Source organism: Spermophilus citellus (assembly GCF_964194105.1).
Source record: "Spermophilus citellus genome assembly, chromosome: 6".
NCBI classification, from domain to species: domain Eukaryota; kingdom Metazoa; phylum Chordata; class Mammalia; order Rodentia; family Sciuridae; genus Spermophilus; species Spermophilus citellus.
In genome coordinates, this window is record NC_138187.1 from 62,837,366 (window position 1) to 62,863,790 (window position 26,425).

The 26,425-nt window shown below is 39.4% G+C and overlaps 1 protein-coding gene across 4 annotated transcripts in view; it reads right to left on the minus strand.

Annotated features, from left to right (window-relative positions):
- The window catches only part of FAM107B (family with sequence similarity 107 member B), a gene marked incomplete at its 5' end in the record, with an annotated part of 216,960 nt that overhangs the window by 43,580 nt on the left and 146,955 nt on the right, over positions 1-26,425 (minus strand). Inside the window, one exon of one of the 4 annotated variants that reach the window (XM_081298430.1) lies at positions 6,196-6,393. The exons of the other annotated variants lie outside the window; for them this stretch is intronic. The remainder of the gene's footprint in view (positions 1-6,195; positions 6,394-26,425) is intronic. 4 annotated transcript variants of the gene reach the window in all.

Below are 26,425 nucleotides of genomic sequence, written 5' to 3' on the forward strand. Positions count from 1 at the left end.
ATATATGGTGTTGCAACAGGTCAGACCCACTCTCCAGCCCTGGATGTGCACCATCCTCAGCTCCACATTCACCCAGTGTATCTGACACATCCTGAGTCACCTTTTCAACTATAAATATGTTCCCCAACTATTGGAGGCTGAGCTTCTTACTTCTTATAATATCACCACAGTACCTGAAGCACATAAGCTTTAAGATAAATTCAAACTGCACTATTCACATATTATAGTCCACTTATGACATACCCTGAGAATTTCCTCTGAGAAACAAAGGGTATGTTTATTTAATCAGTAAAAAACAAAAACAAAACACAGACAACTAGAAGGGACCTGAGTTTTAGGTCCTAGTCCCAATTCTGTCCATCTGTGTGACCTCTGGTCTGAAGGGTCCTCCTCTCTAAAACAAGGAAACTCGTTCTAGATTGTTACTACTAAATTGGTAGGAGGTATAAAATCCACATCAAAACCAAAATATAAAGTGACAACTGCAGAAACATATTCAGCATCTAGTTAGTGAATTGACTTTAGCTCTAATCCACAAGGACACTTCCATACCTTCACAATGCCCAGAAAAGGCCAGACCCCTCCCAGGGAGGCACCTGGTCATTCAGCACATTGTCGGGGAGAGATTGGGGGACAGGGGAACCCTGAAACAGTCTACAAACAATGTTGTTTGGTATATCATTGTGGACATGTGATATTTTAAAAATATGAGTTGATCGGCACGTTCTATGGTCTTCCTGCTCTTCTTTCCACATGCACTCCAGCCTCCCAGCAGAGGAAACCCTGCTTAGCTCCCAACACAAAGTGTCACAAGACCTAGTAGTTACTGGTAGTAAGAGTTTAGTTCTGCTCTGCTTATAAAAAAAAAAAAAACTAATTCAATAAGAACAGGACTTAGTAATCACCCCCTCTACCACACATGAGAGTTTAAGAAGTATCTATTTACCTACACTAAGTCTTATCTGCCAAGAAACTTCTAATTGAGGAAGCACACAAACTTGGCCAAGAAAAGCAATGAGTGACAGCCTGGACACTGAGGAAGCAACCACAGAGTCACAAAGGGGCTCACAGAGGTACACACTTCCAGCATCAGCCACTGAAAATATTTCACATCATGACACAGACCCATACTTTAAAATCCTGATCTGTAATACAGGCACAAATTTCCTATTGATTTTGGTTTTAAATGCAGGTTGTGGGCTGGGGGTGGGCTGGGGCTTAGTGGTAGAGTGCTTGCCTATCATGTGTGAGGTACTGGGTTTGGTCCCCAGAACCACATAAATAAATAAAATAAAGGCATTTTGTCCATCTATATCTAAAACAACATATAGTTTTTAAGAATGCAGGTTGTGACCGGCAATATAAAAATAGTGAATTAAATCCAGCAACACATGGATAAACAAGATGTGATATTTACATACAATAGAATATTATTCAGCGCTTAAAATGAAAAGAAAATTCTGAGCCATATACACATGGTTAAGCCTTGAGGACAGTGTGCTGAGTTAAATATGCCTATCACAAAATGATAAATACTGTGTAAGTCCACTTACATGATGAGCAGTCAAGTTCACAGACAGAAAGCAGAATGGTGGCCTGGGGCTGAGCAAAGGAGGATGGGAGGCATTGTTTCATGAATGCTGAAGTTCAGTTTGGAATGAAAAAGTTCTGAAGATAGATGGCGATGATGGTCACATAACACTGTGAACCATGGTTAAAATCCTAACTTTTATTATTCGTATCTTACCACATAAAAAAAAATGAGTTAAGAAACATCCAACAATTGAGAAATTCCTCCTACACAAAGAGTTTCTATACTATATGATATTGGGTAAGCCAGCATAACGGAAAGGAAATATTTTTGGTAGTGTAACAGAGATTAGAACCCTGACAGTACATTTATGTCTTGCATTTCTTTTTAACTTTTTCCAGCTAAAAAAAATAATAAGGACATTTACTCAAAATTGAAAGAGGTTGCAATGCTCAAAAGGTATTTTACAGAAAAATCAAGAACACTATGAAAACTCAGTTAAGAGCCGGTGCACACCTGTCATCCCAGCAGCTCAGGAGGCTGAGGCAGGAGGATCTCAAGTTCAAAACTAGCCTCATCAATTTAATAAGGCACTAAGCAACTTAGTGGTACCCTGTCTCAAAATAAAAAATTAAAAAAGAGGGCTGGGGGTGTAGATGTGGCTCAGTGGTTAAGTGCCTCTGGATTCAATCCCTGGTAATAATAATAATAATAATAATAATAATAATAATAATGTATATAAATACATATCAACATATTATCAAGTATATAAAACAGAATTTCTTGCTTTTGCCAAGAATCTCTCAGAGGAATAGACATTTTCAGAACATTCAATATAAAAAGTTTATTTTATTAGATTATATCCTCCCAAAGTATTTTGGGATCAGTTATATGTTACCTCTAATTAAAAACTAGGAAAAACAAGAAATTAAACACTAATTTTTGAGCAACAGATCAAAAAGAATAGAATCATTCAAGGTTTTATTAATCAAAAATGTTTCTTTTTAAAGCCTGTGATTTCAAAAGGTGTGCTAGATGATTTTACATGAGATCCTAGGAGTTCTACTCCCAAAATGGCAAGAGAGGCCTTGCTTCCTGATCCTGTCTCAACTCCTTTCCTAGAAGCTGCATCCTTGAAGCTCAGATCATAAACCTCTGCTCAAATCTCTACACTGGCAGCCCTTGTTATATAGGCCAATGTTTTTCAAGCACAACGGTAAATAAAAGTATCTTATTATAATCTTCAGTTTTCTATTCACACTCTACTCCAGTATTAAAGTCATTTTTCTTCAAAATAAACATTTGCAGACAGTTAATATTTCTGTGGCTGCAACAGGCCAGGAAACATTTTAATTAAAATAAGTTTTATTAGAGTACTCTCACTAATGTTGCCAAAGAATGGCTCCTTACCCCCAGTTCTTCCCTACTGGAAAGTCTTAAAGCTGATGGCTATTTTAATGTTCAATAAAATGTCAGCACAATTTTTCAAGTCACTATACACAAAGTATTTTCACACCATTCGTGTCTTCATACATGTACTTAGGGTAATGATGTCTAACTCATTCCACCATCATTCCTACCCACTTGCCCCTTCCATTCCTCTCATGCTCCCCGCTCATCGCCATTATGAGTCAGCATCCTCATATCAAATAAAACATTCTGCCTTTAGTTTTTTGTGATTGACTTGCTTCACTTAGCATTATATTCTCCAACTTCATCCATTTGCCTGCAAATGCAATGATTTTATTCTCTTTTAATGCTGAGTAATGTTCCATTGTGTACATATATCTCATTTTTTTTATCCATTCATCTACTGAAGGGTATCTAGGTTGGTTCCATAATTTAGCTATTGTGAATTGTACTGCTACAAACATTGATATGGCTATGTCCTGTAGTATGCTGTTTTAAAGTCCTTTGGGTATAAACTGAGGAGTGGGATAGCTGGGTCAAAGGGTGGTTCCATTCCAAGTTTTCCAAGGAATTTCCATACTGCTTTCTCCAGATTGGCTGCACCAATTTGCAATCCCACCAGCAACATATGAGTGTGCCTTTTCCCCCACATTCTCGCCAACACTTATTATTGTTTGTATTCTTAATAGCTGCCATTCTGACTGGAGTGAGATGCATTTCTCTAATTGTGTAACATGAAATGAACTGTATTCTGCCATCAAGTATAACAAATTAGAAAAATAAATAATTTAATACAAAAATATGATGGTATTAAGAGGTGGGGGACTTTTAGAAGGAATGAGGTTGTAGGGACAGAGACTTCAAGAGAATGATGTTTCTCTTCTATAGAAAAGAGACTTGAGAGAGACCCCCCACCACCACCCCTTCCAACTTGTGAAGTCAGAGTTAAGAGACTGAATCTGACCGAACCTTGACCTTTAGAACTATGAGAAATAAATCTCTGTTGTTCACAAGCCAAAAACAAATGTCAGCACAAAACCTTCTTTTAATCAGGAAAAGTTCATTAAGCAAAGTGGTAACACCTTTGCCTCCAAAGCAGAATAAGCGACTACTGTTTTAACATTCATGCTGAATCTAAGCATGTACCTTGACTCCCCATTGACATGGAAGCTCCCTGAGAGCAAATACTCTGTATGTTTATTTTGTGCCCACAATGCTATTTTCCTAAGGAGTTTAATAAACATTAGTTAAATTAAAACATTCCACAAACTCAATCCAACTATAGCCACCTGTTTTTATTTTGCCAAAACACTCTTGAGCAATTTTCTCAATATTAAAAAGATGATGAAAAAAATCTAAAATAAACAAGCTTCTTCCCTATCATGGATACACATTTTCTGTTGAGATTCTGAAATAATATCACTGGCTTATGAATATGACAAGTCTTCACTGAGGAAAAAGAATCAGTCTCAGACATGCTCAGAGATGGGATCTTGCCAAATTGTGTTCACTTTCTGGTCCCACTTATAGAGTAACAGTAGTCCTCACTTAGGTCACAGCTCCCACGGTCAAGAAGCTACTCTGAAGACAACAAAACTTCACAAGCTGCCCCCTTGATCATAGGGGAAAAAATCATTTAAGAACTCCTGTTCAATAAAAGAAAAATGCAACCATGTTAGAAGAGACTGAAATAAAGAAGAATGGAGATGATAAATATGTATATCATGCCTGATAAATCACTGCAGAGGACAGGCAATGACGGAATAAAAATTCAGTCTAAAGAAAACAGCAATTTAACTCACCTGCAGTTTACAACTACCTAAGCAAATAAACTGATTTATATGAGATGTTTCTTTAATTTGCTCCCCAAATAATTACCAATTTCACACACCAACTTTGAAAACCATGTGTTTCTATTTTTTAATGTGGTACTGGGGATGGAACCCAGTGCTCTTGAATGCTAAGCATGCATTCTACCACTGAGATATGCCCCAACCCAGAAAACTAACTACAATGTCAACTTCTCCAAGGTAGGTTCAGGCATTTGAGCACCATTTGCAAACAGCCACAGCAACTAATGGAATTCTTTGAACAAAGGAAGGCACTAAGATACTGGATTTAAAAAAAAAAAAAAAAAAAAAAAAACAAAGAAAACCCTGTAGTCCTTTGGAAATACCAGTGCTTAAACAATTATATTTTAATACTCAGAACCAGTTATCTGGTTTGCCTGAAACACTCATATTGAAACCATTCTGCTGAAAAGTAACCAAAATCTCATAAATGGAATAAACCAGATAAAACCAGTGAAAGATTCATATGGAAAGGGTACTGTGATTAATTACAAATTCTCACCTCCCTACCCAGCTAATACCAATCCTAAAATTACTACCCTGTGCTTATCAGCCAAAAAAAAAATGGAAATTCTACCTAAGCAAACACAGAAATTCATGTCAGTAGAATTACCCAAATTAAAACCTCAAAAGGACAAGAGAATTTCAAAGCCAAATTGCTGCTTAATACCTCGTATTAAGAGATGAGAGGAGATAAAACTGCTTTGTGTTCTTTGGTACCTTCCTTAAAATAAAAGTCATATAAGCAATTAGGTAAATAAAACAGAATTATAAAGTCAAAGTACTCTTCTGAAGAAACAGCAAAAGTCAGAACAGTAGAACTACATAATTCCCAGACCTGAGTATTAAATATGTTTTTGAGCTTCACAGTGGTCAGAACCAAAAAAAGTTACATGTTCTCAGTAAAATGATTAGCATTCCATTTTCCCAAGGGAAAGAAAAAAAATATCATGGCATGATAATCTAAAATAAGTTTCCCACACTGAACCCAGAATAAGGAGCAATGTGCTCCATGTGCACAAGAAGAAGGGCAAAGGCATAGGCCTTTAATTTATTTTAATTCACTGAAAAGAAATGCTAACTGGGGGACTAGGTTGTGGCTCAATGGTAGAGTGCTTGCCTGGCACGTGTGAGGCACTGGGTTCAATCCTCAGCACCATATAAAAATAAATAAATTAAATAAAGGTATTATGTCCATATACTGCTAAAATTTTTTTTTAAAAAAAGAAATGCTAAATAGATCCCCATATTTGGATTCCCAGGATCCTAACTTCATAAGCAAGATGGAACTTGAAATAATGTAGACTGAAGAATTTCTTCCCAAATATCATTTCCTTCTGCCAGTTTATTGAAAAGACAAAGAATTCAGCTATCCTCAGAGATTAAAACCTAAAGAACTCTTACTCTGTGTTGCTGTGGGGAGTATGAAAAGCAGTGTGTTTACAACGAACTTCAGCAGGAGCAAAACCAAATCTCTACATCCAGGCCAGGCATGTCCAGATCACTGTTTCACGGGATTCATGTTTGTGTGGCAGGCCAGGGCAGAAGAAGGCACCCCAAAACAAAGGTCACACAGCTATTTGCAGTGTCTCTGGTGAATTGCTAAAAGAAAAACAAAGCAGAGTCAAAGGGCTGGGCTCACACAGGTGAAAGAGGCCTCTGGATCTTGGTAAGAGCTTTCCAGAGAGGAATCTGCAGAACCCAAAATGTCCTGGGCAGGCACTGGCTTGACAGTTTAGGGAAACCACAATGGGTCAACCAACATGGGTGCAGCTGAGTACAAGGAGGAAAGTGTTTGGAAATGGGAAGAAAGGGAGAATGAGTAAGACCTGCTCTGGATTCACCCCACAATTGTAGGAGCAGTTAAGTCAGAGTGCCAAGATACTGAATGTACTAGAAACCAACTCATCTGAAAGATTTTTAAAGCAATACCCTGCCACAGCCTTATCAGGCCATCAGGATGTTCCCAGGAAACATCTAACCGTGCCTGGCATTGCTCTGACTATGAGGAGAGAATAAATTGTGGCCATAATTCTAGGAGACAATCCTAAAAACAGTACCAGAGCTTCAAGACAAACACTATCAATAACATACCCACATTCTATTAGTGTTTTATTGAATGTTCACTCTATGAAAGTCCACAGCTAATGCAACTATAAAATTCATCAAGGGCACTATTATTAGCCCCATTTTACTGCTAAGGAAACAATCAGGCATGTAACTCACTTGCCCAGGATCACAAAAGTAGTGAGCTACAGAGTTCCAGAAGGTGAGTGCTAATTCCAGAGTCAAATAACATTACTTGTTATTTTTTTTTTGAAGATGGTATCTTGCTGAGTTGCCTTGGCTGGCCTCAAACTTATAATCCTCCTGCTTCAGCCTGCCAAGTAGCTGAGATTACAGGCATGTGACATAGAACCAGCTACTACAACTCAATTTAAAGAAAGTGGTAAGAAAAATCATTCATCTCACAGAAGTTACCCAGGTTAGAGAGGGGAAGACAATCCTTTTCCATTTAGATAATAAGAGAGCCTATTGTTTAAGAGCCAGAGAGCAGGAGGACTCTTCATGGAGCTATAGTAAGCCAGAGCTAAATACACTGCAGAGAACCCACTCATGTTACTGACAAGTGACATGAAATGTGGAACTACAGCACAGACCACAGAACTCTGAAAACAGGACACAAACACACCTTCCCAGGCACACAACCACCATTTGCCAGCTGCCCATCTACGTTTTTATGTATATATTTTTAACCTATGGGAGATCACAAACATGCAGCACAGCTAGTTCTGTTTTGTTTAGAATGGTCACGGAAGTTGTGGCCGGACATGTCACCCCACCCAAATCATAAAGATAGGGTGGGAGGGGACAGGGGATAAGAACAGGCTCAGCCCAACCAGTGTGTGCATTATTTTCCAATGTCGGCTGCTATGAAGGAATGGAAGAAGTTCATCACTGAAAGGAAGCTACGGAGGCAGGGAAAGAAGCCCAAGTTCATCTACCACAGAAGGGTCTGCTATACTTCAACCTTTCTGGGATACTCCAGCTACTACCAGAGCTACTTCTTGGGATCTACAGAGGGGGTCATGCTAATAAGTGCAGACAAAGCTGTCATTTATGTGTGTGTTTCAAGATAAACCCTTAGAAAAAAAGGGTTTTGAGCTTAGGAAACATGAGACTAACAAAAGCAGAGGTAAATGCTGTCTTTTGAAAGGAATTCACAGATATTCTGACAAATCCCAGATGCAGAACAGACTGACCAAGGAGGCCAAGCAAAGTGACTTTATGAAGAACACCCATCCCCATGGAAATACACAGCAAGCCCAAGTCTGAATCCAGTTAGTAGATCAGTGCTGGGCTCAGAATGGCAGCAATTACTTATGTAGAAGTACTTACTTCCTGAAGGACCTACAGGGAACACAGAGACTAGGATGACAGAGTTCCTGTCCTCAAAGTTTCCAACCTGACATGGAAAACCATAATGCATAATCAAGTGACCACAGGAAAAGCCCAAGATGGAAAAGCACTCTCCAGATGATAGCTATGCCTTCTCATCCCCCTGCATTCAAGCCCCAGAGCCTCTCAGTCCATTTCACTAGGAACAAAGGAGTCCAGACACTATGATGGCCTACAGATGCTAGTATCCAAATAAAATTAGTTAGTGTGGAAATTCAAGGAAGAACCTCAGCTCTCCCTTCCTTTAAGGAAACAAGACATGCACATGTGGTGCTCTCTGCAATGACATTAGCTCCATGATGGCACTCTGGTCCCTGGACCCCACCTTAGCAAGCTTCACTCCCTCACATAACATTTTTGAGCAGTCAATGAAAATAAGACTTGCCAAGCTACCTCTAACCAGGCTAACAAGTGAAAGGCGGCGAAGCTCCCTCTCCTCCTCTCCCCAACTCCCTCCTCTCATCAGTCCCTGCCACCAACATTTTGGTGACGCTTCTGTACACCCTGGGGAGCCCCCAGGAAAGAAGACTACCATCTCCAAGGGACTCAAGGCAAAGACATACAATTACAGATGCTGCAATGTGCCAAATCCACAGAAGTTGAAATATTAGCTTAGCAAAACAGTCATATAAAATATGAATCAAGAGAAAAAAGTTCTGGAAAATATAATGCAGAATATTTAAGTTCAAACAATAGTAATCAGAGAAAGCTGTCAAACTTCTCCCATGAGAAGGTAAACCTTGAACTCAGTATCGACACCCCTTGTTGATCAAAGCTTCAGTCAGACCACTTGTGGTAGTGCAGGCCTGTAATCCCAGTGAGGTGGGAGGTTGAGGCAGGAGAATTATGAGTTCAAGGCCAGCCTCAACAACTTAGTGAGACCCTGTCTCAAAGCAAAAAAAAAATAAAAAGGGCTCAGTGGTAGAGCACCCTTGGGTTCAATCCCCATACCACACACACAAAAAAAGAAAAGAAAAAATATCTTCAGTTAGGATCTTCATTCATGCACATGCACACAAGTACTTCTACAACCAAGTACATGTATGTAGAATGGCTGTGTTATTTACCAACCACAACAGGTCACTCGTGAGAGTCGATGAAGGCTCAGTCAGTAGTTATACCTGGACTAGGTTCATCCCAACAAACGAGGTGGTGTGCTCTCCCTGGCTGTCCTCCTGCCACTGACAGCTGACCTGCTTGCTTGGGAGTGTGGGGTTGCCCTCACCCAACAATCAGTTCCTGCATTAACAGGAGCCCACAGAGCAACAAATCAGCTGGTCAAGAACACTTATTCAGCATCACTGTCCACTCCTGATTACTGGTGACCTCCTGACCTGATTTTCTCATGTCCAAGTTCAGATTCCTGACCCACAAATTGTCACTCCTACCACTCAATCCTCCTTATTTCCAGTTCAATCCTGGGCCATTAAAGATATACCTTCTCTACAGAAACATTCCAGCCCATAGACTATAAATCTCTGCTCACTCTGGCCAGTGCTAGGAATTAAATATTTGTGTCTCCCCCAAAATTCATGTATTTAAGCCCTAAACTCCAAAGCAATGGGCCTTTCGCTCCAAATGCCCAAAGCAATGGCATTTAGAAGTGGGGCTCTGAGAAAGTAACAAAGTCCTAGAACAGGAGCCCTCATGAATGGGATTAGTATCCTTAAAAGGGATGGGAAAGAGATGGTCCCTCTTACCACTGAGGAGACAGCAAGAGGGCCATCTACACACTAGGAAGCAGGCCCCCACCCTGAACCCCTCGAAACCTTAATCTTAGCTTTCTTAGCCTCTAAACTGGGAAATAAGTGATGGTTATTTATACTACCCAGTCTTTATTTTTTAATAGCACCCCAAATAACTAAAAGCATACCTTTGCATGCAGAGGTGTCTCTTCCACTCTGCAACTAGAACTTGGACAGAGCTCCAGTTTGGGCCCTTTACCTCTATCCTCCCAGTCCATCTCTATATTCTACCAATGCTTATAACTTCAGGAGTGAAAGGCCCATGCAATAAATACCAATGAAACAGGCATCCACCCCAAACCTGGTCCTAATTCTTTCTGAGTCCTAATGGAACTGAGTCTCCTACTGGGTCAGCATGTCAATAATCATGTATGACATCATATTGAGATACCAATTTAGGGGGAGCGCACACAGGGTGGCACTAACATTTGTTAATACTTGTGTTTCAGCGTGGTGACACAGTGTAGGGATGAGAAAACTTGAGCTCACAGAAGGAAAAGAGGGAACTACATGCCATCCACGTCTATGTAGCAAAACATTCATGTTCTTTCTAGTGTACCCATGTCAGAACTAATAAATAACATACAACTGCAAAAGCCCATAGTCCTGGCACGTAAGAAGCAACCTTCCATCAATGGGGGAGATTTTTGTCTTTATTCTCCTGACTTTATAGAACTACAGTCTCTCATGTTTATTTGGAAAGAATGCATATATTATTCAATCATAGGATGATGCTTAGTCCTAGAAGTCAAAATGTGGACAACAGCAACAGCCAGCAAAAATAGTTCTCATCCATTTAAATAAATATCTAAGCCTTTGTTTACAGTATAAGTAAGTATTTTTAATGCTTAATGCTTTTTGGACTTTCTATTAGTATGAACAAGACTTTTTCTTAAACACACATCAAACAAAAATAATGTTTTAGGGGGCAGAATTTTAAACATTCTTTTTTTCTTTTCTCTCTCTCTGCAATAAAATTCTTGCCATCATCCTGGTAACGAGGAAGTTCTGTTTCCTGTTCTTGTTTTTATTCTTTTGTGGTGACAAGTGCCAGCATGTGGGGTAGGTAGGTGGAGTGAAGCAGGACCAGTGAGAACAAGGAGAATTCTATTAAGTGAGAAGTCAAGAAAGTTCTAGTCCTAGACATGCACTAAAGCACGTCTGTGTAACTCAGCAGTCCCAGATTTCAGTTTTGTCTGCAACCTCAGAGTTACAAACTCTATAAGGCTTAGTATTGCACTCAATCTTATGACAATTACTGAAGACTTCAAATATGGGTGCATTACTAGAGAGACACACTTCAGAGACATCACGGGGTGTGATTAGAAGACTACCAAATGAATCATCCATGAGTTAAAAAAAATTATCTCCATTTAAAAAGCCATATTAATCCACATGATATTAACAGGGAGCACCAACCATCTGACAATTATTCTGAAGCAGCTATAAATAGGCAGTTTTTGAAATTAGTTAGCTTTGTGCTATGGTTCACCAATAAGCACATGTATGCAACATGTTCTGGGCTCCATGCAAGCTGTTTAGTTTCTAGCATAAATGGAATAGAAGAAAAAAAACAGACTTGGTACCAAGATTCACATATTTCAGCTGTGAGTATGAAACAGGAAGCATACGAAGAACTGCAACTTGGAGTCGTTTAAAGCAAACAAAACAAACCTCCTCTGGGCCTATATATGTATAGCTGCAAAACCAACTGTTTATTTTATCACAAGTTGTTTAAAATCAGGGATCAGAGTACAAACCACATGGAAATTATTGGGGTCTCCTGGTTCTCCCCCTACTAGTATGCTCACTTAATACAGGTAAACTAGAAAAAATGCCTCTGGGCCAGCACACTGGGTTCTCTATGGGCAGCAGGAATAAAGAAAAGGAGCGGGGTTTAGGAAACAAGAGGCTGGCTGACCCTTAGAAAAGCAACACCAGCCACCCCTTCCCACTGCCAGAGGGTGTCTTCTCCTGTCAATTCCTCCCGTTACCTAACTTTAGGAAATCTCAACTCCAAGAGCAAGGGAGAGAACAGGAGAGAAAGTATGGCAGATCCCAGATCCCTCCACCATCAATTTCTCAGTGATGTTTTCAAGTATTTGAAGGATAAGTGGTGATTTTTTTTTAAAAAAAAGACTAATTAAAGAAAATGTTTAAAACTTTTGAGTTTACATGGGGCACTTATCAAAAGAAAATATCAAACCTGCCTCTCCATCTTGTAAGACCTTGAAGCATCTATCACCTGAAAGTTTTTTAAGGCTAAGAATCCAAGTGAAATAACTAAGTATTTAAATAATTATTCTAGCTAATACATTACTTCCCATCCACCTTATTTACAATACATTAGAGCTTGCAGTTTAAAAAAATTATATACACACATGTGTATATATACATTTTACATCTAAAATATATACCTTTTGTATGTATGTAAAAATGTATGTATGTACATTTTTGTGTATATATGTGTGTGTATGTGTGTGTACACACACACACACACATATATATACCACATTTTCTTTATCCATTCATCATCTAGGGCTTTTATTATTAATTTCATTTATTCAAAAGATACAGAACAGGGAAATCCATAGATTTGTATCATTAATGGTTTTCCAGGGAAGGGGTACTTGGGGTAGAAGGAGAAAGTTAATGGAGAGTGACTACTATTCATTCATCTGTTGAGGGACCCCTAGGCTGTTTCCATAGCTTAAGTATTGAGCTGCTATAAACACTGATGTGGCTATGCTACTGCAGTATGCTAATTTTAAGTCTTTTGAGAATATACTTAGGAGTGGGATAACTGGGCTAAATGGTGGTTCCATCCCAAGTTCTCTGGGGAATCTCCATACTGCTTTCCAGAGTAGTTGTACCAATTTGCAATCCCACCAGAAATATGAATATACCTGTTTCCCCACATCCTCACCAACATTTATTATTACTTGTACTCTTGATAACTGCCACTCTGACCAGATGAGATGGAATCAATGTAGTTTTAATTTGCATTTCTCTAATTGCTAGAGATTTTGAACATTTTTTTCATATATTTGTTGACTGTATTTCTTCTTCTGTGAAGTGTTTGTTCAGTTCCTTTGCCCATTTATTAATTGGGTTTTTGTTTTTGTTTTTGTTTTGGTGTTAAGCTTTTTGAGTTCTTTGTATATGCTGGAGATTACTGCTCTATCTGAAGTGCAGGTAGCAAAACTTTCCTAGATTCATATATAAATTCACTACCAGTAAAATTCTACATCACATACTACCACAAGAATGGGATCCTAATTAGAATAAGTTATACTCCATGTATGTATATGTCATGTATATCTAAATGGAAAAAGAAATCCTGAAACTGGGGGGGAAAAAGAGCATATGGAAGGCCTAGAAAGGCAATGTTGGTGGGTTTGCTAAGAATAAAGCATTCTTCTAGGAACCAGGCATGGTGGCACACGCCTGCAATCCCAGCAGCTTAGGAGGCTATAGGCAGGAGGATTGCAAGTTCAAAGCCAGCCACAGCAAGTTGGTGAGGGAAGCTCTAAACAAGTTAACAAGACCCTGTCTCAAAGAAATAAAAAGGGCTGGGGATGTGGCGCAGTGGTAGAATACCCCTGGGTTCAATCCCTGATACCAAACAAAAACAAAAATGAATAAAGCATTATTTTAATGAGGAATAATGACATAAAAATAATAAGAGGAAGGGAGGCAAGCAGGACCACAGTATATATAAGAGCACATTCTCTGTAGTGACTCCTGGGTGGTCCTGGGTGTATGACTCCATGACTATGTGCTGCTCAGTAAAACAGAGCTAACAATAGTTCTACATCATGAGGATTTTAAAAAAATGATGCATGTAAACTACTTAGCATGTGCACAGGAAACACTCAAGTGTTTGTGATCATTACTCTACAATAAGTTTTAGTTCCAACTTACCTACCATTAGTTGTATGGTGTTGAGCAATCTACTGAACTCATCTAAGCATGTGTTTATTCACTTGAAAATTAGGCATCTAACTCAGGGACCTCTCAATTTCTACAGCTTTTCTATGCTCAAGCCCTCTCTTAACAATACAGTATCATTTTCAATTTCAAATTCTTTTATAGGAATCCAGATTCTATATCTTTCTTTTATGACTTGCTGAATAGTTATGATTTACTTGATATCACATGTCCAGTCAAAAGCATGACTTCTAATTAAGAGAAAGTACATGGGGGAAGTGTGTCCAACTCCTGGGGTGAGCTTCACGGTCATCCTTGTCACAATGTGCTTTCTAGGAGTATATAGGGGCAAAAGGATGGTCAGCCATGATTGGAGGAATCCATGCATTTCTATGCCAATATAATGGAGGATGTCGCCAAATCAGATTGCTACTATAGTATGTCAAGGTACACTCTGGTGGTGATGGGACAAATATAAACCAATTTCTTTTTTTTTTAAATACTCATTATAATTATTTTTTTATTGGTTCTTCAAAACATTACATAGTTCTTGATATATCATATTTCACACTTTGATTCAAGTGGGTTATGAACTCCCATTTTTACCCCGTATACAGATTGCAGAGTCACATCAGTTACACTTCCACTGATTTTACATATTGACATATTCATGTCTGTTGTATTCTGCTGCCTTTCCTATCCTCTACTATCCCCCCTCCCCTCCCCTCCCCTCCACTCTTCTCTCTCTACCCCCTCTACTGTAATTCATTTCTCCCCCTTGTATTATTTTTCCCTTTCCCCTCACTTCCTCTTGTATGTAATTTTGTATAACCCTAAGGGTCTCCTTCCATTTCCAAGCAATTTCCCTTCTCTCTCCCTGTCCCTCCCACCTCTCATCCCTGTTTAATGTTAGTCATCTTCTCATGCTCTTCTTCCCTACTCTGTTCTTAGTTACTTTCCTTGTATCAAAGAAGACATTTGGCATTTGTTTTTTAGGGATTGGTTAGCTTCACTTAGTATAATCTGCTCTAATGCCATCCATTTCCCTCCAAATTCTATAATTTTGTCATTTTTTAATGCAGAGTAATACTCCATTGTGTATAAATGCCACATTTTTTTTATCCATTTGTCTATTGAAGGGCATCTAGGTTGCTTCCACAGTCTTGCTATTGTGAATTATACTGCTATGAACATCGATGTAGCAGTGTCCCTGTAGCATGCTGTTTTTAGGTCTTTAGGGAATAGACCCAGAAGGGGAATAGCTGGATCAAATGGTGGTTCCATTCCCAGATTTCCAAGAAATCTCCATACTGCTTTCCAAATTGGTTGCACCAATTTGCAGTCCCACCAACAATGTACAAGTGTACCCTTTTCCCCACATCCTCGTCAGCACTTGTTGTTGTTTGACTTCATAATGGCTGCCAATCTTACTGGAGTGAGATGATATCTTAGGGTGGTTTTGATTTGCATTTCTCTGACTGCTAGCGATGGTGAGCATTTTTTCATGTACTTGTTGATTGATTGTATGTCCTCCTCTGAGAAGTGTCTGTTTAGGTCCTTGCCCCATTTGTTGATTGGGTTATTTGTTATCTTATTGTCTAATTTTTTGAGTTCTTTATATACTCTGGATATTAGGGCTCTATCTGAAGTGTGAGAAGTAAAGATTTGTTCCCATGATGTAGGCTCCCTATTTACCTCTCTTATTGTTTCTTTTGCTGAGAAAAAACTTTTTAGTTTGAGCAAGTCCCATTTGTTGATTCTAGATATTAATTCTTGTGCTACAGGTGTCCTATTGAGGAATTTGGAGCCTGACCCCACAGTATGTAGGTTGTAGCCAACTTTTTCTTTTATCAGATGCCTTGTCTCTGGTTTGATATCAAGCTCCTTGATCCATTTTGAGTTAACTTTTGTGCATGGCGAGAGAAAGGGATTCAGTTTCATTTTGTTGCATATGGATTTCCAGTTTTCCCAGCACCATTTGTTGAAGATGCTATCCTTCCTCCATTGTATGCTTTTAGCCCCTTTATCAAATATAAGAAAGTTGTAGTTTTGTGGGTTGGTTTCTGTGTCCTCTATTCTGTACCATTGGTCCACCCGCCTGTTTTGGTACCAATACCATGCTGTTTTTGTTACTATTGCTCTGTAGTAGTTTGAAGTCTGGTATTGCTATACCGCCTGATTCACACTTCCTGCTTAGCATTGTTTTTGCTATTCTGGGTCTTTTATTTTTCCATATGAATTTCATGATTGCTTTCTCTATTTCTACAAGAAATGCCATTGGGATTTTGATTGGCATTGCATTAAACCTATAGAGAACTTTTGGTAATATCGCCATTTTGATGATGTTAGTTCTGCCTATCCATGAACAGGGTATATTTTTCCATCTTCTAAGATCTTCTTCAATTTCTCTCTTTAGGGTTCTGTAGTTTTCATTGTATAAGTCTTTTACCTCTTTTGTTAGGTTGATTCCCAAGTATTTTTTTATTTTTGAGGATATTGTGAATGGAGTGGTTGTCCTCATTTCCATTTCAGAGGGTTTGTCGCTGATATACAGGAATGCCTTTGATTTATGCGTGATTTAATATCCTGCCACTTTGCTGAATTCATTTATTAGCTCTAATAGTTTCTTTGTAGACCCTTTTGGGTCTGCTAGGTATAGAATCATGTCATCTGCAAATAGTGATAATTTAAGTTCTTCTTTTTGTATTTTTATGCCTTTAATTTCTTTCGTCTGTCTAATTGCTCTGGCCAGTGTTTCAAGAACTATGTTGAACAGAAGTGGTGAAAGAGGGCATCCCTGTCTTGTTCCAGATTTTAGAGGGAATGCCTTCAATTTTTCTCCATTCACAATGATGCTAGCCTGGGGCTTAGCGTAGATTGCTTTTACAATGTTGAGGTATGTTCCTGTTATCCCTATTTTTTCGAGAGTTTTGAACAAAAAGGGATGCTGTACTTTGTCGAATGCTTTTTCTGCATCTATCGAGATGATCATATGGTTCTTATTTTTAAGTCTATTGATGTGGTGGATAACATTTATTGATTTCCGTATATTGAACCAGCCTTGCATCCCAGGGATGAATCCTACTTGATCATGGTGTACAATTTTTTTGATATGATTTTGTATCCGATGCACCAGAATTTTATTGAGGATTTTTGCGTCTAGGTTCATTAGAGATATAGGTCTGTAGTTTTCTTTCTTTGAAGCGGCTTTGTCTGGTTTAGGAATCAGGGTGATGTTGGCCTCGTAGAATGAATTTGGAAGTTCTCCCTCTTTTTCTATTTCCTGAAATAGCTTGAAAAGTATTGGTATTAGTTCCTCTTTAAAGGTTTTGTAAAACTCTGCTGTATACCCATCCGGTCCTGGGCTTTTCTTAGTTGGTAATCTTTTGATGGTTTCTTCTATTTCCTCAATTGATATTGGTCTGTTTAGGTTGTCTATATCCTCCTGTCTCAATCTGGGCAGATCATATGACTTAAGAAATTTATCGATGCCTTCACTATCTTCTACTTTATTGGAGTATAAGGATTCAAAATAATTTCTGATTATCTTCTGTATTTCTGAAGTGTCTGTTGTGATATTGCCTTTTTCATCCTGTATGCTAGTAATTTGAGTTCTCTCTCTTCTTCTCTTCGTTAGCATGGCTAAGGGTCTGTCGATCTTATTTATTTTTTCAAAGAACCAACTTTTAGTTTTATCAATTTTTTCAATTGTTTCTTTTGTTTCGATTTCATTAATTTCAGCTCTGATTTTAATTATTTCTTGCCTTCTACTTCTTTTGCTGTTATTTTGCTCTTCGTTTTCTAGGATTTTGAGATGAAGTATGAGATCATTTATTTGTTGGTTTTTTCTTTTTTTAAGGAATGAACTCCATGCAATGAATTTTCCTCTTAGAACTGCTTTCAATGTGTCCCATAGATTCCGATATGTTGTGTCTGTGTTTTCATTTATCTCTAAGAATTTTTTAATTTCCTCCTTAATGTCTTCTATAACCCATTGATCATTCAGTAACCTATTGTTCATTCTCCAAGTGATGCATGATTTTTCCTTCCTTCTTTTATCGTTGATTTTCAGTTTCATTCCATTATGGTCAGATAAGATGCATGGTATTATCTCTACTCCTTTATATTGTCTAAGAGTTGCCCTGTGACATAATATATGATCTATTTTTGAGAAGGATCCATGTGCTGCTGAGAAAAAAAGTGTAACTGCTTGATGTTGGGGGTATATTCTATATATGTCAATTAAGTCTAGGTTATTAATTGTGTTATTGAGTTCTATAGTTTCCTTATTCAACTTTTGTTTGGAAGATCTGTCCAGTGGTGAGAGAGGTGTGTTGAAGTCTCCCATGATTATTGTATGGTGGTCTATTAGACTCTTGAACTTGAGAAGAGTTTGTTTGATGAACATAGCTGCACCATTGTTTGGGGCATATATATTTATGATTGTTATGTCTTGTTGGTGTATGGTTCCCTTGAGCAGTATGTAGTGTCCCTCTTTATCCCTTTTGATTAACTTTGGCTTGAAATCTATTTTATTTGATATGAGTATGGACACTCCTGCTTGTTTCCGAAGTCCATATGAGTGATATGATTTTTCCCAACCTTTCACCTTCAGTCTATGTATATCTTTTCCTATCAAATGCGTCTCCTGTAGGCAGCATATTGTTGGGTCATGTTTTGTGATCCATTCTACTAGCCTGTGTCTCTTAATTGGTGAGTTTAAGCCATTAACATTTAGGGTTATTATTGAGATATGGGTTATCCTTCCAGCCATATTTGTTTATTTATGTTACTGAATATGGTTTGTTTTCCTCTTTGATTATTTTCCCCCCTTTACTGTCCTGCCTTCCACTGTTGGTTTTCATTGTTATTTTCCATTTCCTCTTCCTGTAATGTTTTGCTGAGGATTTTTTGGAGAGATGGTTTTCTAGCTGCAAATTCTTTTAACTTTTGTTTATCATGGAAGGTTTTAATTTCATCTTCCATCTTGAAACTTAATTTTGCTGGATACACAATTCTTGGTTGGAACCCATTTTCTTTCAGTGTTTGAAATATGTTATTCCACGATCTTCTAGCTTTCAAAGTCTGTGTTGAGAGATCAGCTGTTATCCTGATTGGTTTACCCCTAAATGTAATCTGCTTCCTTTCTCTTGTAGCTTTTAAAATTCTCTCCTTATTCTGTATGTTGGGCATCTTCATTATAATGTGTCTAGGTGTGGATCTCTTATGATTATGCACATTCGGCGTCCTGTAGGCTTCTAGGATTTGGGATTCTGTCTCGTTCTTCAAGTCTGGGAAGTTTTCTCAAATTATTTCATTGAATAGATTGGTCATTCCTTTGGTTTGGAGCTCTGTGCCTTCCTGTATCCCAATGACTCTTAAGTTTGGTCTTTTAATGTTATCCCATATTTCTTGGATGTTCTGCTCATGGTTTCTTAACAGTCTTGCTGAGCTGTCTATGTTCTTTTCAAGTTGAAATACTTTGTCTTCATTGTCTGATGTTCTATCTTCTAAGTGTTCTACCCTGCTGGTAGTATTCTCAATTGAGTTTTTAAGTTGGTTCATTGCTTCCTGCATTTCTAGGATTGTTGTTTCTTTGTTTTTATAACCTCTATCTCCCTGTATAGTTGATCTTATGCTTCCTGGATTTGTTTATGTATTTCATTGTTGAAGAGATCTTTCATTGTCTGATTTTGCTGTCTAATGTCTTCCTTGAGACTCCAGATCATCTGAAGCATGTATCTCCTGAATTCTTTATCTGACATTCCATCTGCTGCAGATATTACCTCTTCTAACGTTGAGTTGACCTGCATTGCTTGTGGTCCTTCCTTTCCTTGTCTCTTCATACTGTTCGCGTTTCTTTCTGCTTACTGAGACTGTTGTGTTGTTGAATTTTCCCCCTATATATTTGTATTACTCTTGTATAGTTGCAAAGTCTCCCGCGCAGGCGCGGGCAGGGGCTCTGCTCCTCCTCCAATTGGGGCACTGTGCCTACCACATCGGCAGGCCGCTGGGCCTGTTCTGCTGGTTGGTAGCAGGTGCGCCTACCTTGCAGGCGCGTGGGGTGGCTCTGCCACTCCCAGGTTGCTGGGCCTGACCTGCTGGTGGGTTGCAGGTCCGGCTACCTTGCAGGCGCGGGGGGAGGGCGCACACCTATTTGTATTTAGACAGTTACGCGAAATGGAGGACGTAATGCTTGGGATGAAAGTTGGGGGGAAGGGGAAGGTAGGTGCTCTTGAAAAGAAAGAAGGATAGGGAGATAGATAGCATAGAGGAGAATGGAAAGAGCAGTAAAACTTGGAAGGGGAGAGAGAGAGGGAAAAGGGAGAGAAAAAATTAAAATGAAATAGGAAATAAAATTAGGTCTTAGAGATCCATTTTCTTCTCTTCCCGTTGGCAAAGCTGTGCCCTCCGGGCTGAGTTTTGCCCTCAATGTGTCAACAGCAATCCCTGTAAGGCGGTTCCTGGGAGTCTCTCAATCCTGTTGGTCCAGAGCCATTTCACTTCTACGGCCCCTCCTCCCCTTCCTCCTGCCAGCCAGCCAGGTCCTGCTCACCGGAGGCAGTTCCCCAAGGATTTGGTTACACTTTCAGCCCCACCGAGTGCTCTATTTCCCTAACGACTGAGCACTCTCTCTGTCATTCATCTAAGCCCCAGTGCTGTGGAGCTGTGGTCTTGGAGTCAATTGTTTAATTTTTCCGGACCCCTTTGGTGGGCACACCTTGGGAATCTGGCAGCTAAGACCATTGGTGTCGCTGCTGGTGGTAATAGGAGTTGGGGGTCGAGGATCCCCTCTACTTCCCTCAGCTCCTACAGTCACAACCACACTGCTGGCAGTAGGAGGAGTTGGGGGTCTGGAGTGTCCTCTGTTTCCCTCCGCCCCTACCATCACACCCTCTCAGTTCGCGGTTGGGGGATTTGGGAGTGGGGAGTCTTCTCTGCTTCCCTCTGCCCCTATAGTCACGCCCTCATCACTGGCAGTAGGGGGAGTTGGGGGTCGAGAGTCCTTTGGCCCTTACGGTCACGCCCACGGAGAGATTTTGAAGTTTCTCGGTTGTTTGTATCTGGTGTGGGTGGGAGTCACACACCTGCTAAAGTAGATTCCGCTGGGAAGGAATCTCTTTGGCCGAACTTTGGTGACTTCCCCTCTCTGCTATGGCGGGCCCCTGGCTCCTTGCCGGAGTGTCCGAAGGGAGGGGTGGAACTGGCTTGTCTCTGGTCTGACACAATCTCTGGTTTTAGTTCCCAGTTCGCTATTTCGTAAAGGGTTGGTTAGATTCCCTTCACGCTGTCTGGGGCGGGGGAGCCGTTTGCCGGGTGGGCGGGGCTGTTAGTAGAGCCGGGAGGGCATGGGCTGTCTGCTGGGCCAGGCGGGGACACTTCTTGCTGCACCGGGCTGCCGGGGGCTGCCTGTAGAGCCGGGCAGCTGCGGCCGCGTGGCTAAGATCCGGGCGGGCCACCGGCTGCTTTCTGAAGCAGCTGGTGGCCGCGGGATTGTACCTCTGCACCCGCCGGGGGGCCGCCTGTAGAGCTGGGCAGCTGCGGCCGTGTGGCTACGAGCCTGGCAGGCGTGGTGGCCGTTCGCAGAGCGAGAGCAGGGCCTCCCCGGGACGGCGGGATGGCGGGTGCCGTCTGCGGGTTTGGGCGGGCCGCGCCGCTCTGGGCCGCTGGCCGCTTGCAGAAGCGGCTGGTGGCTGCAGGACTGGACCTCCGCGCCCGCGTGGCCGGCCAAGATCCACTTGTCTGGGACAAACTGACACTTCTAATAAACCTACTAATTCCCGGCAGGTCCCCTCTTAACGGAATTTTGCTAGAAGTTCCTCAGTAGGTAGACTGCCGCTGTTCCAATGGGTCTTTCTGATCCTGTTAATGTGGAGACATTGGAATCGCTGCTTCCTCGCCGGCGGCCATGTTGGATCCCATAAACCAATTTCTTTGCCATGGCCACACTTCTCTGAAAGCAGCTCTCAACTACTTCTTTCTGTTAATACTGCTCTGATGCATACTTTCCAAACAGTCTTAACAATGAAGTTGAAAATTGCCTTTTAGGAGCCATTTATCATATCTTGGTAGAAGAGAAATAAAACTATTTCAGATTTATCATTCTCCTTTTTAAATTTATCAATGACTTACCTTTTCTAAGAAAAGATTAGGCATAAATGTCCTTGCATGTCAAGAAATTTAAAGTGATTACTGAAAAAGATAATCTACCATGATCTGCACCATTTTATAGAATTATCCTCATAATCCCCTATCATAATCTCCTAATATAGGTGGTGAACACTCATGTTATGTAAACAATACATTTACTACATTGCAAAGAATTTAATATTGCTGTTCAACAGACTTACAATAAAATTAACCTAACACAACAGCATTCATAAAAGATTGTGCAAATGGCAATTAACTTTAATGATAGGAAGTACCTGCAATAATGGAAAATCAAACCAGTCTTTGCTTTTCTCTATTAAGTCTCTTAACAACCCTGATCTGCATCAGTGTTGTCAGTTTTCCCAGACACCCTGACCAATCTGCCTCAGCTCACACTCACTCACATGCTCATTAAACAATCTCTAAACAATGAAATAATTAATTCAAGCAACTGTCATCAATGGGTGCTAACGACATTGAGAGACAAGTCGATGAGGAAATACACAATGAAGAATCAAGCTGCCAGGACAGAAACCTGATGATCAATGTTTGTATCATAAATCATACAGCCAGACATTTCCGTGAGATGATGCAAGATGAAGTAGATGACACCACCAACAAATTAATCCTGATCGAAAAGCTCACCAAGAATCTAATCAAGCTTTAGTACTTGATTTCAGTTTACAGAAACACAAAAACAGGTGGAACAAGTTTTAAAAGCAAACTAGTAGCCAAATTCAGAATGTTCTATTGGACAAAGAATGTCATTTTTTGAAGAAATCAGTGCAGAGGGGGAAAGGGTGAGGGAAGTAGAGCTGTTCTCATTTTATAAAGCTTTAAGAGGCACAGCAGTCAAACATGCTATATGGGTTTTGCTGGGATCCTGGTTGGAAGAAACTAATTGTAAAAATCCATTTTTAATCTAATGAGGGATGCATTCAATGTGGGGGGTAGAGGGGTGGGGGTTCAACAGATCACTGATGTCCCTTCTATTCTTTGCTGCCTGATTTCTCAAACTGTTTCAGCTACCCCCAAGTTGAAAGGGCAGGGAAAGGGCAGGGCACAGTCACAGAAGCTGGGCAACAGATAGGTGGATTCACCAGCTCCAAACAGTAAAAACCCTCAATGGGGAGGACTCACACGTAGAGAAACAAGGGGGAGTTCCCAGGGATCTCTAGAAAGGACACTTACAGGTTCCTCTGACCAGCAATTTTGCCAATGGGTTTCTGTAACGGCTCTGAGCTTCAACTGAAAAGTAGAAAATCAGTACTCTGAGAAATAAGCACTTGAAGCAAACAAAGTGCCCATGAGGTAGGAAAGGAGGAAGAGATAAGCAATGCCCAAGAGATTACTAAGATTTGGCATTCCTGAACAGTATTCCATATCCCAGCACCTCTACCTGGAAGGTTTCTCGGTTTTACTTTTTTGTCTCTTTTTCAACATCTGAGGTATAATGTGCATTAAATGCACATACTGCAGTATAGTTCAATTTTTACTTCCTCTAACTTTAACTTTATTTAGTTTTCCAATATATATCTATTTTCTGAAGGCCTACATCTGTTAGAAGCCAGCCTGAGATAGAGAGTAGAACCTGCTTCCAACTTTTATGCACTGCTGGTGGCCTAAGGTGATACACACTGACCAGCCAAGGCATAAAAATTAAAAGTTGAACAGAGGGTAGCAAATAAAGACATGGCTTTTTGAGCCTTTCAAGTCTCTACCTCTGCCCTCTAGTCCTGCTTTTCTCAAGTTTCTTGCTCAAGTCACAGGATTTTTACCCTGTCTCTGCACAGAACTGTCCAAAAAGTATGGAACCATAGTTGTTCATCCTCACCCACTGCTGTGGTTTAGATATTAGGTGTCCCCCAAAAGCTCATGTATGAGACAATGCAAGAAGGCTTAGAGGTGAAGACTGGATAATGAGAGCCTAACCTAGTCAGTGAATTAACCCCTGATGGGGATTAACTGAGTGCTAACTGAAGGTAGGTAGGGAGTGGCTAAAGGAGGTGGGCATTTCGAGGGATGTCTTTGGGATATTTATTTATTTTGAGAAATGATTACAAAATTTATTGTGTGAATATTAAATATATTTATTTAAATTAAATATATTACTAAATTCTATTATAAACTAGAACCTACCTTAGGGAAAGCTACCACAATAGTAGCTACCAAAGATCAAAGTGTTATGTTAAAGAATTCAGGATATATTGAAGAAGCTCCCACTGGCCAAAATTAGGACAATTTGCATATTAACACAGATAATAACTGATTGGATTGAAACACATTATCAAATATGTTTAAATCCATTAATCATAATAATAATAATAATGCACCTTTGTAGGGTACTTATTTTTGTGTCTGGCAAGTGGAGTCTCTTTCTGCTTCTTGATCATCATGTTAGCTGCTTCCCTCTGCCACATTCTTCTGCCACGATGTTCTGCAATACCTGGAGCTCTAAGGAATGGAGCCAGCTGTCTATGGACTAAGACCTCTGAAACCATGATCCCCCAAATAAACTATCCTCCTTAAAATTGTTCTTGTCAGGTATTTTGGTTGCAGCAGCAAAAAAGCTGACTAAAAACACCAACTTCAAAGGCCTGGCAAAGCATTTCATCATTAATCTTTTTTTTAAAAAAGCAAATTCCCCTGTGGTTCCAACCACATAGAGATTACATAGAGAGTTGAAAGAAATATTTTAAAATTAAAGTTATTAATTTTTTGTTCTTAAAACCATATACTCCAAAATAAAAAGCAGCAGTCTTTTTTTAAAATTTTGAACTCATAAACTAGATTATAAATAAAAATCCCTAAAAATGTGAGACACTTGCAGAGTTGGTTTAACTAGGCCATAAATATATTTTACAAACTTAGGAAAATGTGAGACTAGTGAAAATTGTCTTACCAGAAAATAAGGGTATAATCCAGGTTAAAGTCAGTACTTAACTCCAAAAACTTTATTGTTCACCATGGCCAAAATTCCATAACTAGCTCTAAGCTACCTGTGTGCATGAAATCTTTTCAAATATTTCAGAACTCTTGTGAAGGCAAAAGTTCCTTGTGTACTAAATAATATGAAATCTTCCAATATGGATATTATTGTTGATTGGGAAAAATCACCATTTAAGTATAGAGTTTGGGGCCAGAGGTGTAGTTTAGTAGTAGAGCTCTTGCCTAGCATGTGTGAGGCACTGGGTTCAATCCTCAGGACCACATAAAAATAAATAAGATAAAAGCATTGTGTACATTTACAATTAATAAAAAAAATTAAATAAATGAAGAGTTGGTAGATAGAGGGTGAAATGCATAAACACATAATACAATTGAAAAAAATGCATGATTCCTAATTAACTTCTATCCATTAATAGTAAGATAACAGCCAGGGATGATTCATATAAAAATGTATTTCTAGTAAAAATGACGTTTAAAACACAACACAAATATGCAAACTTGGCCTAATGACATAATTTGGTTTTTAATTTGGTGTCATTCTGACACTATGCTTAAAAATATTGCATCACAAAAGGATAACTTTAAGACACTGTAATTTCCATACAATAATACCAAAATACAAATTCAGAACAAAAAAAAGTGCAACTGTAGCTTTATCTGGCAAGTGCATTAATAATGGGATTCCCAGCCCTTTTTGAAGCTAAGATGTACAAGCTTTAAATGAATAGTAAGGGACACTAGGAGTGGTCACAGGTCTACAGAAACAAGACCAAGTATGTTCTCACCCTGTGTGATTCTGGGCAAGTTTTTTAACCTCTCTGTTTTAGTTTTCTCATTTGTAAAACATTAATCATGTTATGTCCCACATGGAATCACTTGGAAGATCACATAAGATAATGAACAGAGCCCAGGCCTGTCATTAACAAGTGCTCAGTAAATTAGAGCTGTAATTATTTTTACCAACTTCAGGCACATTTAAGTGGATGCTTTTCTCATCAGCTCAGAGTGCCTTCTTCTGAGAAAGGTCAAGAATGTTCCTTAAAAGCAGATGTGTGATGCAACAATGGATACACTCAAATACATTCAATAAATGAAAACAACTGGAACACAAAAGGTGGTTATATGATTCCATTTGCACAAAATTTCTAGAAAAGCAAAACTCTGGAGACAGAAAAAAAGATCAGTGTTCCCTAAGACTAAGGATGGGAATAGGAACTGACTATGAAATCAAAAACAGGACCATGGCAATGGCTGCCCACTCTTAACAGATTTACTAAAAATTACAGAACCGTATACTGATAATGGGTAAGCTGTATGGAATGTAAATTATACCTCAATAGAGCTATGCTTGAAAAAACAGATGCATTTCTAAAGCATCTGCACAGGCAATTTCTCATAAA